Genomic DNA, 18589 nt, shown 5'->3' on the forward strand with positions numbered 1-18589 from the left:
ACGTAACAACTATAACTTCTCTGGGGTGAGATATAGAAGATTTTACACCATTTTCAACTCCTTAAGTCAGTTACCATTTATTCAGGCCAAGACATAGAGATTCCACTTCACAATAAACCAAAATCAGAGAGTAATGTCATTATAGAATCCCATAGAGGTATTAATTCAACACACAAACTATGAAAGCAAGAAAATGGATAAAGGCAAAGCGGAAGCCACAAATGTAATATAGGCTGTCTATTTAGTCTAAATAATCAACAGAAAATCTCAGACAAGCATACATACTCTTTCAAACAGTATATGCGACCAAAGGGAGTGAGGGCACGGGATTTGTAAAGGCTATGGCTTAAAGATGAAGTCATTTAGCCTATCCCCTGAATGAGTTGCTTTTAATATAACTTTTACTTCAACCAAACTCAGCAAACCAACATGCTTTACTCAAATGGAAGTGTCAATACAACTATGAATCTAAGCATGAGGGAAGACAAATACTATAGTAGTTAGGTTATACATAGCCAACATGCAAGACTCAAATTTAGACCGAATAGGAACTGTCATCTTTTAGGTCACACAAACAGACAACATATCCAGAGCAGCAAGAACACAATCACACAAAAATGTCAAGAATATCATGGGACCAAGAAGGTATAGTTCTTATCTTTGTACCTTTACCTCATCATTTCAATTTAGAAAATTGCATCTGATAATAACACGGTTAGCGGAAGACTTTAGAATTGAAAATTAGAAAGGGGGAAGGATTGATTCTTGAGAAAGAAGTTCACAAGTTCAAGTATTTGATACTTAAAACGTTGTTTAATAGTGAAAGAAGGAGTTGAATCAATTAAGAAGAAGAAGAAATGGAGGGAGGGAAGTCAAACAAGGAATCTTACCATCGAAGAATCCGAGTTGCGGTTCAAAGTAGAACAAAAAGGGCATAACCCAAAAGAGAACCTCAAAGGTCTCCACAAGCACAAGGCTAATATTATTAATATTCAAACTTAGTTACAATGAATAAGAAAACACCCCTTTATATAGGAGAAATGGTGGCTGCCACCCTAAATAAAATAAAGAACATTCTAGACATTAAAGTTGGTCAAACCAAATTAATTAAGGTGCAATTTCCAAGCTGCATAGAAGACCACCAATTCTTTGTTCCAAAGTGCATAGAAGACCACCAACATTTGTTCCAATGTGCATAGAAGACCACCAAACATTTGTTCCAATGTGCATAGAAGGACCACCAACACTTTGTTCAATAAAAACATTAAATGTAGTCAACATAGCATTAAATGATCTTCTAGAAACACAAGTATGGGCTGCTGAACTTGTTCCTTCTTTGGGCATGTTTTGGGCCATAATCCAACTCATCTTGGTTTTCAATTGGGGCCTCCAATTAGTATTAAGACTTTCCCTAAAGATCTGCTTTGGGCTGGAGCTATTCCTCCATTACATGACATGTCATTACCAAATGAAGCCCATTAAAGCATCTTGATATTTTTTAGTCTTCAACGAAAATTAAGCTTCCTTGGTTGCTATCATTCTCCCCCTCTTATAGAAGATTCGTCCCGAATCTTGGTGGTGACCTTTTTTGCTCCTTAATGCATTTGAGCCTCCATGGTTGCTATCAGCATCTTACACAGAGTCATTCTTTCCTCTTCAACAGAGTCTTAAAAGAGGTCCCATAAGACATGACTCAACATGGAGGAACCCTAGCAGCCTAAGATTAGTAGTACTGGGCTGAGTTTGGTAAACTCAAGCCTTTCCCTCCTTCTCTCTAGCCCTAGGTAAGTCACATCCTTGCCTTGTCATTCCCAAGTGAAAACCTCTTAACCCTTTTGCCTTCAAGTGACTTAAACAGACCCTTTCTGCTATTTTTAATGAATATTTTCAATTAAAATATGATTTTTATTCAGTCTGGGCTTAATAACTCATATGCGTGACATACATGGGAAACATTTGATACAAGGACAATGAAATGAACATGAGAGACCACACATCATGAAGGGTTAATGCAAGGACTAAGGCCAAACAGCATATAGACATGTACATGATTCAAGTTGAAACCCAAATAGGGTTACCATTCGGATCATGGGACTATATTAAGCAAACAGATACAAACATGCCATTTATCATTATTTGGTAAGAATGGGACCTATAACTATTTACAACAAGTAACACAACTAAAGATTGTTTCAACAGAGGCAAAGCTAAAAAAGGAAATATACAAACCACTAGCAAATGAACCTTCTAACAAATACATACATATTGAAGACAGTCACAACATCCAAGTAAATATCTTATTTTGAATCAACAGACTAAACACAAACGTGAATGAAACACAGGTTTATTAAGGCATATGACTGACCAGACTAGGCATGGATCATGTTCAAACAGGCTATGGACTGAACAGCTTCTAATGAGCACATAACTGGACAATTTTCACTTTAAACAGAACTTACAGTCATGCTAATGATTAGGTAAACTTATTTTAGCTCATTTTAGGTTGAAGCAGTAACTAAACCTGTCTGAACTGCACTGATACATACAAACAAGATAACAACCTAGCATGTATGATTCTAAACTAAGCTAGATAAACAACTAATGTTAATCAGATTTAACTTAAAACTCATAAATTAACTAAATTATAGATCAAGCAGAGAAATATAACAAAAAAATATATAAAAGCCCCATTGTGGACTAATCTGCCAGAAATTAACAAGTAGGACACCATATTAAGCTAACCTAAACAGGCATATAATACATAATTATCAATCTAATCTAACAACGACTATTATAAAATGACATGCTCACAAATAGTTGACTGGACCACATCGGATTAATACTAAATATACATAAACTACTAAAACATGCTTAGTGACTAATCAAACTAAACATTAATCTAACACTTAACTATCACATAAACATAAATTAAACAAACAGGAAGAACATTAAGAGCATTTAGAACATAAAAAAAAGTAAAGGATGAAGGTTTACCTTTTTTGTGTGCAGCCTTGGTCGAGAATGGAGTTGGTGCATCCTTTTGCTCCAAAACACCAATGCTCAGCCACAAACAAGAGAATAAAACAATTTTTTTTTTACTAAAACTCAAATAGTTAAAGGTCTCCGCCAAAGGCTGAAACACTAGGTAATTTGAGTATTTTACTCTTAAATCGATTTTTTGTGAGTATATCTCAATGTATGCCACTCTAAATTGTGAAATTTGGGGTTCTCTATATAGAACCCCAAATCTGAAAACCTGAACCATAATTTTCGATGCGGGACAATCGAATTGGGGGGGGGGGGGGGCAATCCTCCTGGTTTCCCCCTCAAATCAACCAAAACTAATTAAAATCTAGTATTTAAATTCAGATATGGACAAATCCAATTAAAACTTATACTCGTTTGATCTTAGAGACACAGAAAAGCAAAGGAAAAAAAAGGGTTATACCTTGTTTGGGTTGAGCTACAGTGGAAAGAGGATGAAGCATTGAATGCTTTAACCCAAATAGCCAGACAACTTTGTGTAAACCAAAAACGGGTAAAAGAATTTCCATTTTTGGCTGTTGATGACCGAAGTAATCACAGAGAACACAACGCGGCTAGGGTTTCAAATGAGAAACCCTTCTCTCAACAAATCAGACCTGAAAGGGTCATATGGCTTGTGTTTTTACCAACTTAAAGGGGGTCTGGCCTTTATTGGGCTGGACTCGGTCCGAAAAGAAAAGAAAAGAAAAAGGGAGGTGCCCAGACAGTATATATACACTAGTATATATGCAGGTGTAAACTACACCACTTTCACAAATAAACGCAATTAAAAGCTTGACCATTAATAACATTTCAATGACCAAATTAAAACTAATCAACCTATTTAAACCCCTTTAAAACACGGCCATATACATAAAGTGACTACCTTTTGCAATTATAACCAAATTGACTCAAATCATGGAATTGGCAACTTCAAATATAGCCATAACTACCACATAACAAGTTAATTGACCATTTCAATTATAACCATATTTAACTAATTGCAATCAATTTATGAAATAAAAATGCAATTGTAGTTGTGTAAGTTGTAAAATTGAGATGTAATTAATTATTCTATTTAATTAATCAATTTTCTTGAACTAACGGATTAAAATACATGTCAATTTGATATTTAACAATGTAAACAATGAAGTGATTAATTGTTTTTGAATTAATTAGAATTAATTAGACAAATACTTTAATGTTAATGGTAAAATATGAAAAATTCTTACAATAGATATTTGAAATTATTTTGCCAAAAAGGATTATTTAATACATATTCACCTCCATTTGAGATCCAAGAACTCCGAATAATTAAATAATGAGTATTGAAGGGCCAAGATTAGATGTCAACATCGCTCGATTGTGCAGTCACAGTTGTACTTGATCTTGTACAACCATCTACATCCGAGTGGTTTCTTACCGGTGAAAATGCTTCTAATGTCCACGTTCCATTATCCTCCGATGCTTGGATCTCTTGTTGCATGGATTTTCTCTAATGTTCTTTCGGGGGAATTTTTATTCTTCTAGACACCTTTCGTCTGTACTTCTTCCATGTTCTCTATCTAGACCGGCATTAGTCCGGTATAATTTTGGCTAATCCGTAGGTTCGGTGTCTGGTATACGTACTTTTCCTATTCGAGTTTTGTTCGTACCTACATTGTCAGTCTAGTATTCTTCGGAGTTGTGTTGATATCTTTCTCCCTCCATTTCATGCGGGATCACTTCTATGTTGTCGACCAAGTTACCGGATCCTGCAGCAAACATGAACTTAGTCCCGTTCAAGTCCACATCTTTTGAAACTAAGTATTCATCGTTCTCTTAGTCATATAATCTCCAACCCTTCTTTCTGTTGGGGTATCCCAAGAATACACACCTACGGCTCCGACTCTCAAACTTGTCCCTCATTCTTACCTTTCTATGTCCATAGCGTAGTGACTCTATTGATAACAACGAGGTTAGGGAGATCCCAAATTTATAATTAAAATATAAGAAGTGCGGAAGCAAATATAGAAAAGAATCTAAAAACTAGAAAATAAAAGATATGGGAAATTCGAAGGAACAATCCACGAATTTCCAAGAACGTTAGTTCTAAAGTCTTGACAAGATCCAAGTAACAACGTATAGATTTATAGGAAGAAATCTAACGCCTTTACTTGAGATAACAAATCAAAAACAGTAGATTAGGATCCTGACCGCTTTGTGAGTAACTTAAGACAACAATTAGTATTTAGAACTAACCGCCTTCGAAAGAATACCAAAAAGAAATCAAAGATATCAAGGAAGAAATTATCTTACTACCTTGAACTAGGAACTAGTTAGGTTGAAAGATAAATCCTAAAGTAATGCCACAAAGGTTCAAAAGAACTCTCAATATAATATATTCTTCAAAATCTGATTTACAATGGATGACAATCACCCCTATATATAGTTGTAAAGGAAGGAACTAGTCAAAATAGAAATAAATGGGAATTATCTTCCCTAGAAACATAGAAGACTTCCCACACTAGGACCAATGTAGTCAACATAGATTAAAACAACCTAGAAGACTACCCACACTTGGACCAATGCAAGTCAACATAGATTAAAACAACAATTAATTATTTATTCTAGAAACTAATTTGGGCCAATTTGGGCTGCTGGAAACTTCTTCTTTTGGGGCTGATTTGGGCCTCATTTCATCTCACTTTGGACTTTAATTTGGGCCTCCAAATAGGTGTAAGACTTGAGGAAAAAAATCTGAATAGGGCTGGAGGTCTTCTGCCATCACAAGACAATTTTTTTAATTGCTAATTGAAGCCCGTTGATCTTGACATAACATTTCCTTGTCCTTCAATGGAGTTGAGCTTCCATGGCTGCTATCATTCTCCCCCTCTTAAACAAGATTCGTCTCGAATCTTGGTGGTGACCTTATTTTCTATTTAATGCATTTGAGCCTTCATGGTTGCTATCATTCTTCCTCTCTTAAAGATTATTCTTGTCCTTGAATCTTGATATTTTCCTGCAACCAACATGATAATCACAATAAGTAAAAAAACACAACAACCACTTGGTATGAGTAACACAAGGTAGTGACCATGCAACCATTTAACCCACTTATTATTTTTATGCACAAACACTCCTTTTAAAAGTCCAAGTATAACATCAGCTAACAGGAAAATGTAATCACCAACACAAGCACTAAAAACACAATTCATAAGCTCTTTAAATTGCAGAGGGTCATTAGCTAGACCAAAAGCGTATGAATACAAGGAAAACATACCATATTTTCTCTTGCTAAATAATTTAACCTCACCATTAGATATACCATAATCAAGATATGGACCAAAAGTAATTTCCTCAAGAAGTGGCTTGGAATAAACCTGCAAAAAAGGATTGACGAAACAAGATAAAGATATTGTGAAATTAGCAATGTGTGAGCACTTATCCTTTTCCACACTTGAGTGACTATATCCTGCATTTAGCTCAACTTTCTTAATATCTAAGACACCAAAAGCTTCATGTGCCTCATTATCTTCATTGGGAATTTCACCATCTTTTCTTCCTTCATTGGTATCCCAAAGTGGACAAAAATAAACTGCAAACTCATCTTTATTATCATCCCACAATGGGTTGTCACACAATTTAAAACCTTGACTAATGAGATTAGTCATATCCCCTTCCATTGCTACAACTAAAAGATTACTAGCATAGTGCACATTAGACATGAATGAGTTCTCATCAACAACTGCATCACTAGAGTCAAATAAAGAATGACCTAAACAAGTAGAATAACTCTCATCCATAGGTGATGAAACAACAGATTCAAAAATTGAATTATCATAACTCTTACCTACAATTCCTTCACATTCAATGGCTTTTAAAGCACATAAAGTATTAGGTTTAGCCATTTTACCACAAGTTGCTTCCTTAAAGGATCCTCTACCTTGGTCTACATGTGATGTAGCACTTGAAAATTTTGCGGAATCTTCTTGGCAACATAAGGTCTTTATCTCTTTTCTTTGCTGTTCTAAAGACCGCATGGGCGCTTGTTCCGAAACCTGCAATGTAGATTCAAAAACACTAGAAAGACAAAGAGTAAGGAGGTTAGAAGATAAACAAGAACCATTCTCACTTAACTCTCTTTTGATTCTCTCAATTCTTGTAACAAAACACTTTTTGTTCTAACATCTCTGCCTTCACTCTCATTCTTTTCACTCTTGCTTTTATTTTTATCTCCATTCTTTTCTTGTGACAACTCACTCGCTTTTCTCAACTGAAACTTTCCTTTTTCCTCTCTTGAGTTACCATTTTGCACTCCCTTACTCCATCCAATTTTGTATCTCTCTTCCTTATAATTTTCTTTTTCACTCAGTTCTTTTATTCTCTCATCTTCTCTTTTTTCTGGAGGTTTAGGAACTTCTGTTAGTGTAAGAGAAGTTACACATGATGAAGAGTCACTCTTTTGTTCACAACTTGACTCCTCCTCTTGGAAGATTACATACTTAACCATCTTATTTGAACGAATAGGAATTTTGGAGTTAGCTTCATCTTGGGACAGTGTTATAGAATGAATGCGCCTCAATTCCTCCTTTAAATCACTCCACGTCAAAAGTAGCCGATTAAATTTCACCCAATGAGGGTTACGATAATCATCGACTATCTTCCGTAATTTCAAGGACAATGCCCTTGTGGCAAACTCCAATTTTTCCATCTCCCAAAAATTGTTACAAGCAAATATATGCTCCATATAGTATTCCCATTGTAGGTAAGTTTCTTTACTAGCACACATGCACAATCTTGGTAGTACCACATGATTACTGCCGCACTTGGCCAATCCTTCATAATCATAGATTCTTGCAATTGTGAAAGACATAGTTATTTTAAAGAAAATGTATCACTCAGTTTTTTTTTTTTTTTTTGGCTTTTTTCCTCAATTATTCTCACCCACTCTTGCCTTTTTCCCCTCAAATAACCTTTGGGAAAACACTTTGTGGATTTATAATTAAACCCCACTAGAATCAAGCCATTAGTAGTAAAATAAAGAATTTTAGGGCACTAAAAAAAAGTGAAGAACCAATCCTAGAAAGAATTAGAATTTAGTTGAAACAAGACTCGAACAAAAAGGACTTTTTTTTTAAAGGAGCAAGAAAAAAATTGATTGGTTCTTAGCTTTAAAGATCTAGGATCCCCTCTTCTTGTTTTCTATCTTAATCTTTAGAAAACAAATAAATGGAAGAAATTTCTTGAAGAGCAAACACTAAACTTTTTTTTTTCTTTTTTTTTTCGTCACTGTTCACTGCTACAGTACTTTTTAATTTATTTTTTTTTTGCTCTTTTTTTTTTCAAGAAATCCCCAAGATTATCAAGAACGGAATCTTGATAGAACCGCTCTGATACCACTTGATAACAACGAGGTTAGGGAGATCCCAAATTTATAATTAAAATATAAGAAGTGCGGAAGCAAATATAGAAAAGAATCTAAAAACTAAAAAATAAAAGATATGGGAAATTCGAAGGAAGAATCCACGAATTTCCAAGAACGTTAGTTCTAAAGTCTTGACAAGATCCAAGTAACAACGTATAGATTTATAGGAAGAAATCTAACGCCTTTACTTGAGATAACAAATCAAAAACAGTAGATTAGGATCCTGACCGCTTTGTGAGTAACTTAAGACAACAATTAGTATTTAGAACTAACCGCCTTCGAAAGAATACCAAAAAGAAATCAAAGATATCAAGGAAGAAATTATCTTACTACCTTGAACTAGGAACTAGTTAGGTTGAAAGATAAATCCTAAAGTAATGCCACAAAGGTTCAAAAGAACTCTCAATATAATATATTCTTCAAAATCTGATTTACAATGGATGACAATCACCCCTATATATAGTTGTAAAGGAAGGAACTAGTCAAAATAGAAATAAATGGGAATTATCTTCCCTAGAAACATAGAAGACTTCCCACACTAGGACCAATGTAGTCAACATAGATTAAAACAACCTAGAAGACTACCCACACTTGGACCAATGCAAGTCAACATAGATTAAAACAACAATTGATTATTTATTCTAGAAACTAATTTGGGCCAATTTGGGCTGCTGGAAACTTCTTCTTTTGGGGCTGATTTGGGCCTCATTTCATCTCACTTTGGACTTTAATTTGGGCCTCCAAATAGGTGTAAGACTTGAGGAAAAAAATCTGAATAGGGCTGGAGGTCTTCTGCCATCACAAGACAATTTTTTTAATTGCTAATTGAAGCCCGTTGATCTTGACATAACATTTCCTTGTCCTTCAATGGAGTTGAGCTTCCATGGCTGCTATCATCTATCACCCTTAAATGACCATATCGAGGAGCCTCCCCGTATAAAATTTCATAGGGGGCTTCCCCATTCAAAACCAATGATGGTGTTCTGTTGATCAAATACCCCGCAATCAAACAACATTCTCCCCAGAATTGGATCGGAAGATGACCCTGAAATTTGAATGGTCGCGCCACATTAAGAATGTGATGGTGTTTTCTTTTGACTCTTCCATCCTGTTGGGTTTGCCTGTGCAAGATGTTTGGAAAACATCTCCACGTTTGAAGAAATAAGTCTTCATACACATGAACTACCTATCACTTCTAAGACTCTTCACCCTCTTATCAAACTACCTATCCACCAAGGCAAATAAAATTTTCATGGTATGGGATACTTCTTTCTTAGCGACTAAAAGAAAAATCCACACAGCTCACGAAGGATCATCCACAACAGTAAAAAAATACCTAGCACCACAAGAAGAGGAGCTTATGTATAGTCCCCATAAATCATAATGAATCATTTCAAAAATATCCGAAGCTATGTTATCAGTTAAAGGAAAAGCACTTCTTGTTTTCGTTGCCCTTTCGTACACACCACAATCTTTATCTAATCGAATACTACTCTCTTTTAGGCCTAATGTCATGATGAACTTCATCACTTATGTGGAAGGATGACCTAACCATTTGTGTCAAAGATCAAACCAATTGACTACCTCTGCCTTCATAGCTCATATCCGCGGCATATTTCGAAAATAGTAAAGTCCACATTGATGCTCACCCATTCCAAGCAGCTTCCTAGTGGTGGGTTCTATATACCATATATAATTTTGTTAAATTTTACATCACAATCTAATGATCAACAAGTTGTGACACAAAAAGTAAATTGCATGTTAAATCTGTAACGTAAAGGAAATCCTTCAACCATATCCTATTATTTAGCCTGGTTGTTCCCTCTTTCATGGAAATCGAGCTACTTCCATCCGAAAGCCTAATCGGACACTTAGGAATGTCCCACTGATCGCTCAGTTCCTCCGGATTACCTATCACATGGTTGGTAGCTCTAGAGTCGATAATTCGGGATGAGTTTTCGGTCTCATCATCCATCTTGCCATTAGGTTTTAATCCTTGGACACATCAGTCAAGTCTTCTGGATCTCATTGGTGAAATTATGAGATCATGTCCCGCATGTGTTCACTGGTCCTGTATCTGCCTGAGTTCCTTCTTTGGAAACCACGACATTAGCTGGATAATTTCTTATTCCACTACCTAATCTTGGTCCACCCCTCTGTTGTTGTTGATGTTGTTCTCGTCCTCTTTCTCCGATTTTTTCATCTCCAATTTTTTGGCCCCCCACCAACCCGAATAACCAATAAGTCAAAAACATCCATCCACAACCTGTATGGATCTCTTGCAATGTGTGCAGAATGCACCATCATTTTTCCCTTCACTTTGGTCACAGTAATGGTTTCTCCCTTGTACGGCAAAACTCGTGGCTTCACTCAGGTCCTTCATTTTCTATGTGATTCTTCTCATACTCTCTTCTTGCACCAACTTCGAATAGACAAGTTCAATGATGTAAACGGTTCCTGGGATAGTATGTTAGACCTCACCATTCCATACATTGCTTAATCTAATCCCATGAGGAAAAGATGCACTTTTCTTCTTTTCTATTGGCTTCTAGGATCGTTCCTAGATTGTACATACACTTTCCGCACGTACAAGTTGGAATCTGTTAATAATTTTCCGATTCCTCCCACATCTTAGTGAGTTTTCCATAGTAATCCATTATGGTCCCTCCCTTTTGTTTGCACTCTGCAAGTTCTGCCTTTAGTTATTGCATCTAAGGGCCATTAATAACTGCGAGCTTCTCTAAACTTCTCGTCCATAATTTTTAGATTCCTCTTTATGTGAAATCATTGAGCGAAGCGTTGGTTCTATGGTGTTACGAATACATGACACCAACAGTGAGTTTATAGTCCCCCAATCTTTCAAGGCTGGCAACTCTTTATCCAGCTTCTTTCTTGCTCATACCGCTGTCCTCGTGGATCTAGCCCATTCTTCATAATTCTCACCCTTCAATTAGACTTTTTTCACAACAATTCCAGGATTATCATTTGACGTACTTCCGTAGGGAGAGACTGTTTTTCTTTGAGTTTTGTTTTCTTCACCGACGATTCCTTTGATGTTAACGCCAGTTTCTTTATCATCATCGCTAGTTTCTTTACCGTCACCTGTTCATTCTTATAGGATTTTTTGTGTTCTTTCAAACGTGGCTCTGATACCAAGTTAAAAGCAAGACAGAGACGAGAATTTAGAGGGACAAGAATAATTGGAGATTTTTTTTTGATTTGTATTCATCATAATGACCTCCTTAGAGTAAGGTCCTCCTTACTCTATTCTAAAAAGGTAACCATATTCCAATGGAGCTACACATCCTTTATCACCATAATTATAGTTTCACCATAAATAGACCAAAATTATTACAATTATACTAGATTAGGGTTCTATCGACATTGGGTTTCACCGACTCACCGATGTGACCAAACAAACTAGTCCGGTCACATCCGGTCTCAATACCATTCGTTATATTTTTTGGACATATGTGCATTGTCATCCAACTTTAAGTTCATATTTATCCTTGTACTCTTAAAAGAACCATATTTATCCCCACTCCATTAAGTCCCAATTTCCAACCTTAATATTCCTATCACATTATTCATTGTACCCTTTTATGCTTTTTTCCCAATTTAATTCATGCAGAATTTTGATTTTAAAGGTCAAAATAGCTTGCCATCCTTACAGGTCAGTGCTTTTTGTCAAATGGATTTATCTTCTTAGGAAGGTTTTTTCTCTCTCCCCCTCTGTATTGTACTCTTATTTTGGGTTGGGGAGCAAGTAATGCATTGAATGATAGGTTTGTAGTGGTCTATGAATAAGAAGTGAAGGACAAGTGAGACCATGATTCAGATCTAGATAGAGACCAAACGATAGGTGATTTCTTCGCCATTACCTAGAACTTAGTGTGGTTGGCTCTTAGGTACTCGATGGAATAGTCCCGACGCCATTGCTGGAGCTAGCTAGCTTTTCTAGAGTGAGAGGAGTGAGCATGGTGAAGGAGATGAGGGTCATTGAAAGGGAGTGAATGGCGGGAAGTTGGATTTATTTTGATTGGTGGGTCGGATTTAATCGAATAGGAGAGTTAAAATAATTAAAATGGTGGTCACATTCATTTGGGGAAAAGAATAGCACGTAGGCGCCATGTAAGTAAATTAAGGTGGAAAATAGGTATTTAACAAAGTAGGGGTAAATATAGCCTTTTTTTAGAGCACAAGGGCAAAAAATCCTAAAATTTGATGACAAAGATAAATATGTTGAAACTGTATAGCGAAGGGAAAATATAACTTATTTGTGTAAGTAAAAGGGCAAATCTAATATGCGTTATCTACAGATGTGCTAATTTTCTCGTTAAAATCCATTACCCGAGTTTTCTTTAAAACTAATGGAAAATGGCATAGCGCATCTTTTATATGCATTTATAGAGAAAAAAAGAAGAAGATGGAAATTCAAATTGAAAAGTCACTATTATTTCAATGGTAATCCATATGTTTTCGAAATAGAAATTTCAAAACGGAGATTTGGATGACCGATCATACTTACTACTCCTTTCGTCGCAGTGTATATGACGGTTAAAAGGACTGGTATCCACTGAGGCAGCCTCGCTATATCATGTTGTGAGACGCTGTAGTGGCTGGTCGGGATTTCAAGTGAGGCGTCATAGAAGGCCCCTGGCCACCATGGCAAGCTCGCTACAGTAGGTATCCTTACCGCTGCGGCGAGTGTCGGGCAGTGGTTCCTTATTTTCCTTAAGTTAAAACTCTTGAACCCTATCATTTCTCTTCATCACTTCCTAAGCACACTTTGGGCGAATTGATGAACTTGTGGATTGAATCTTCTTTGAGGTAAGATCTATTATCCTAGAATTCATCATTCACCTGTTTAGATCCTTAATCCATGCTTAGAATCACTAGAATCAAAGTATAGAAGGTGGGTTTAATGATAATTTCTTGAAATGGGTTTTAAAATCTACGTATAATTTCTTGTTAAGCTGATTTCTTCCATTATTAGTGATTAATTTTAGGATTAAAGAATTAGGGTTCATACCCAAATTTTGGGGTTTTGCTTTAATTCTTATTAGGCTTAATCTTGAGTTGTTTTAACAATTGAATAGCAGATTTGATAATCTCAGCATGAATTGCATATTCCACCTTCCGAAATCCCATTTTACCATTGTGGGTCCGTTTCCCCAAATCCATTAGTTAAAATTTGACCTAACTAAAAGTATAGCAATATGGATATCATTCTTCTTGATTTCTAATGTAGAACTCGAATATGATTAGATTTTAAGTATTTGGAGGCACAAAGAAAGGGCAAGGCTAAGGTGTGACAGTTCGTAGCTCCTATTCGGCTTTCCAGGTAGTTTACGGTTTGCCTTTTTTGTTAAACTTCGGTTACCGAATCATAAGTAGAGTTAGTGATTGATGGAGAAAGCATGTAAACCTTTGGGTATGGAGTTTGGGATGAAATACTTAGGTTGGTATTGTTGTAGACTATGGGCTGTCGCCTTATTGTTTTATTGAGTTGTTACTTTTTTGTGAGTTGTTGGTTTGTCGCCACATGATTGATGCTTAGTGATTACCTTATGTTTCGGAGAGCATATTTATCATGGTTGAGGTTATTGGAAAGGAAAGTAAGGCTATGATATTGATATTGTGATTAAGACATGTGTCCATGTGTGGCCCCATTGATTCATATATTCTTGTTGGCATTGTTATCATGTATACACTCATTTACACATATATTGGGATCGGGTTGCGTGCCGCAATACTTACTTGGATCGGGTTGCACGTACCGTAACACTGACTGGGATCGGGTTGCCCGTTCCACAACATTGACTATTGGATCGAGCTGTGCGCCACAACAGGTACATGGACTTAGCTGTCCCCAATAGGTCATGACTGTCGAAGTGACGAGATATTCCACCCGAAGCATGTGTGTATCACTGCATTGCATTGCATTCATCTCATATTTACATTTGGCATTGCATTGGACTTGTTGGTTGATCTTTGGTGGTACATGTACTTGATAGAGGTACTTGAGATTGTGTTTCGGACTTATTGTGGATTTGATGTGATATATTAGACTTGGTAATTTGGTACTGGATTTGATACTTTGGATTGTGTTGCGTTATATCTGATTGTGAGTATGTCTATTTTTTCAGTATCTTTCATATGCATAAGCATATGTAATCTAAGTGTTGTCGGCCTATGATGCCTATTCAGTACGTGTTGTTGTACTAAATCTACCTTGGTGCATTCTTTTCTGAGTGCAAAGTTCATGACCTGTTCGACTTCCTGGCTTCGGTGCTGAGTCTCGAGGCTGTTATACGAGCATTCTAAGGTGAGCACTTGGATAGATTCGCTGCACGGTTGAATCTTATCTATTCTTATCTTTATATTATATCCTTTAGATAGCTACTTATAGATGTTTGAGACTTGTATTTCCTAGGCATTATGTAGTGGTTCTTGTACCATTCAGACCATATTTTTGGATTTGATGTATCTTCCACACTTCTTATATTTACCTATTTATGTTAGACTTATTATAAAATTCTGGGTGATTGAATTTTATTGTATTGTTGTATGATTGTGAATAAGGGATGGGTTCGCCTACTGAGGTGGGAATGGTAGGTGCCCGCACGTTCCCCTAGTTAGGGCGTGACAACAATATCATGCACAATGTAGACACTAAACTACGGGGATATTATTTTCTCTATGTTTTTATATTGGTTTATCATGTGTAGGTCAATTGACCAAACTATATTGAAGATTACACATATTTTGGTATACTTCTCTTTGTTTTCTGATTTATTTTCGTTCAAGGCTTGCAATTGTTAGCTTCCGCATGACAGATTGTTATTTCAATCTCAACAAGTGATATCAAATATAATAGGTTAACGAGGTTGGAAATAGATTCAAGAAGGGTTTAGATCAAGCTGCGACCAGTTTGACGATAATGACAACTTAAAAAAAATACTCTGAGCTATGTATGTGGAGAAAAAGTTTTGCCCATATTTTTAATATTTTTGCTGCTATGCCTCTTTGAATTAAATTTAAAGTATTTTTTAAACCGGTTTAATTTCATAAGTAATATTTAGTAATGAAGGTTATGTGAAGAAGGAGAATCAAGATTATTTTGTCAAAAAATTCAGGTTAACTGGACAGTTGTTAGGGTTTGCCCTGAATTTCTACCTTATTTGAATTTCTCATAATTATGTTTTACTTCGAAGGTTTTCTTGATTGGAGGAAAAGTTTTGAACGTCTATAGATAGAAGATCATTTCTTCTCTTACATCAAGACTATCATTCAAAACTAATGTACTTGTCTGTGCTAGATGATCACTTCTTCTTATACAACAACACAATATCATCCACAATGTAGACACTAAAAGAGTTTTGTTTATAGGAAGATTATTTTTCAATAGTTTTTATATTAGTTTATCACGTGTAGGTTAATTGACCAAAGCATATTAAACATTACACATATTTTAGTATATTTCTCTTTGTTTTCTGATTTATCATTCTCCAAGGTTTGCAATTGTTAGCTTGCACATTGTTAGCACTGATAATTTACCACAGTAATATTGTTTTAATGATGAAACAGTTGACGTGTAGGAACCAAAAGGAAAAGGATGTACGCTCAATATTGTGAATTCAAGCATAAGGAAAGAAGGAAGATATTCTCCATAATATTTTAAATCAAGGAGACGGACAAGGAAAACCTAGTTGGAAGAATCTCTAATATTCAAGGAATAAAACATACAAGGTAAGAAGATCAATCAATTCGAGCAAACAGGTTGGGGACAACCAATGCAAAGCTATCTAAAAGAATACTACGCCACCAGTAAAGATCTCACCACCGAAGGAAAGGAGATAAAAAGGATGACCCGTGAAGATCTCAAGCCTCTGATTATCGAAGTAAAGAAGACACTAAGGAAGATACAAGATCAATTAGTGGATCACATCAAATAACTAATTGAAGACAAACTCCCTTAGGTTACCGTAGAGCTAGCCAATCAAAATCAATCGAATGGAAAGATTGATTCACTACCTCAAGACGTGGAGCAGCCAACTATATAAGAAGACCACACAAGCCGAAGAAGACACATAACTTTACTTGAGCAAAATATCTATTTACCTTTAGTCTTGTAAAACACACTATAGTCAATTGAGTCTTATAGTGTTCGAAAGAGAAAAGAGAGGATAGGTGGCTATACAGACTAAGGTTGTCACTAGAAAAATTGAAAACTGTCCAAGTTGGATCCACGGTTCAAGTTGAACCATCTGTGTAATCATGTTACCATACCACTCTAAGGAAATCCTTGTAACCCAAGAGGATTGGATTAGACACCACACTAGTGATCCAAACCAGTATAAAAATCTTTGTGTTCATTTATTTTCTGCATTACATTACTTATCTTTACTTGCCTACTAACAAAGCTTTTAAAACTTGTAGGAGAGTCGACTGTCTAAGTCAGCAGTCAACTCACATAATTAAAAAGGGATACAATTCACCACCCCCCCCCCCCCCCCCCCCCGGTGTTTCAATTGGTATTAGAGAAGGTTTCACATAAAGTCACCCAACAGCACTCGAGAAAAGATCAGATGTCTGGATAACATATTCCTGGTGCAATTCTACAAGATGGACATTCTCCAACAAAACCACCATACTTCAATGGTCAACACTACAACCCCTGGAAGGAGAGATTTAAAATCTTTTTACTCTCAACTGACTACCAAGCGTGGCTCGTAATAAAAAAGAGACCAAAGTTAGTTCTAAATGTCGACGCAAAGTACTTAAAAAACAAGATCGATACAGATTTTTCGAAGTTACCAAAGTGCAGCACGTTGTAATTGAAACTCATTCTGGAGCTATTAGTTTGCTTTATTTTGCAGTTAGCGGTGAAGAGTACGGAATATCTCAACTTGAAAGACAACTAAAGAAATGTGGGACAAACTGGAGGTCACCTATGAAGGCTCGTCAGAAGTCAACAAATCAAGAATCGATGCTCTTCAAACTGAATACGAACTGTTCATGATGAATGAAGATGAAGATATTGAATCTATGTTCATTCAGGTTCAGTAAGATCCTATACGAGCTAAAATCTCTTGAGACTGTGTGTACAAGGGGACAACAAGTCTCCTCTCATTAGAAGTTTGCCCAAAGCATGGAAAAAAAAAGCCATTGTTCTAGAGAGTGGAAAATTGGATGACATGACCTATAATGAACTAAGGGGAAATCTAATGGCCTTTGAAATAAATCATATTAAAAGATACTCAAAGGAGGAAAAGAAAAAGACTATTGCATTTAAGGATACCACAGAAGAAAGTGACAAATATGATGATAGTAATGAAGCGCTGGCCATGATCAACAGATGAGTCAAAAGCGTCATGAGAAAAAGAAGGCAGAAACCTCGAAATGGATACAAAAACAGTTATGAGCAAAAGAATGACGATAGATGCTATAAATGTGGAAAATCAGGACACATTAAAGTGGAATGTCGAGAACTAAAGAAGAAGAAATATAGCAGGAAACACACTCCAGATCATATGGAGCATGGAGTGATAAAGATGAGTCAGAGGAAGAACCAGAGAATATAGCCAACAAGTGCTTTATGGCTACTGGAGAAACCAGTGAGGTGAGAACTCCCACCTGTCAAAAATGTGTTGAACTTCAAGCATCTATTGATTTGGTCACTGATGACCTTCAAAAGATGATTGATTAATACAACAAGTTGGTTAAAGAAAAGAAGGACTGGCAGATTCTTTTAGAAGCAAGTCAAATCGAATTAGACTTGCTTGAAGAGAAATTGGGTGAGATTAGAATGCAATTAAATAGCATTAAGAAGTCACCTAATCACAGTTATGTCAAATCAAATAGATCCTATTTAAGGAATAATAATAATATAAATTTTGGAAGGAGCCAGTCGACTCTTGAACGGTCCTCGACTGAATTTTACTCCACGTCAAATGATTTTCCTAAAAAAAATCATTTTATTCTTGTGGTAAATTACGTCACAAATCCTTCAAATGCAACTACAAGAATACCAAGCTAGGAAAATTGGTTAGGTGGCCAAAAAATATTAATCCAGGGTAAGACACTACTAACCCGCAAGGACCTAAGAGCACTTGGGTACCTAAAAGAAATTGATTTCCTGTTACACCTCGAAAA

Source organism: Lycium barbarum, chromosome 1 (assembly GCF_019175385.1).
Source record: "Lycium barbarum isolate Lr01 chromosome 1, ASM1917538v2, whole genome shotgun sequence".
In the NCBI taxonomy this organism is placed as follows: Eukaryota; Viridiplantae; Streptophyta; class Magnoliopsida; order Solanales; family Solanaceae; genus Lycium; species Lycium barbarum.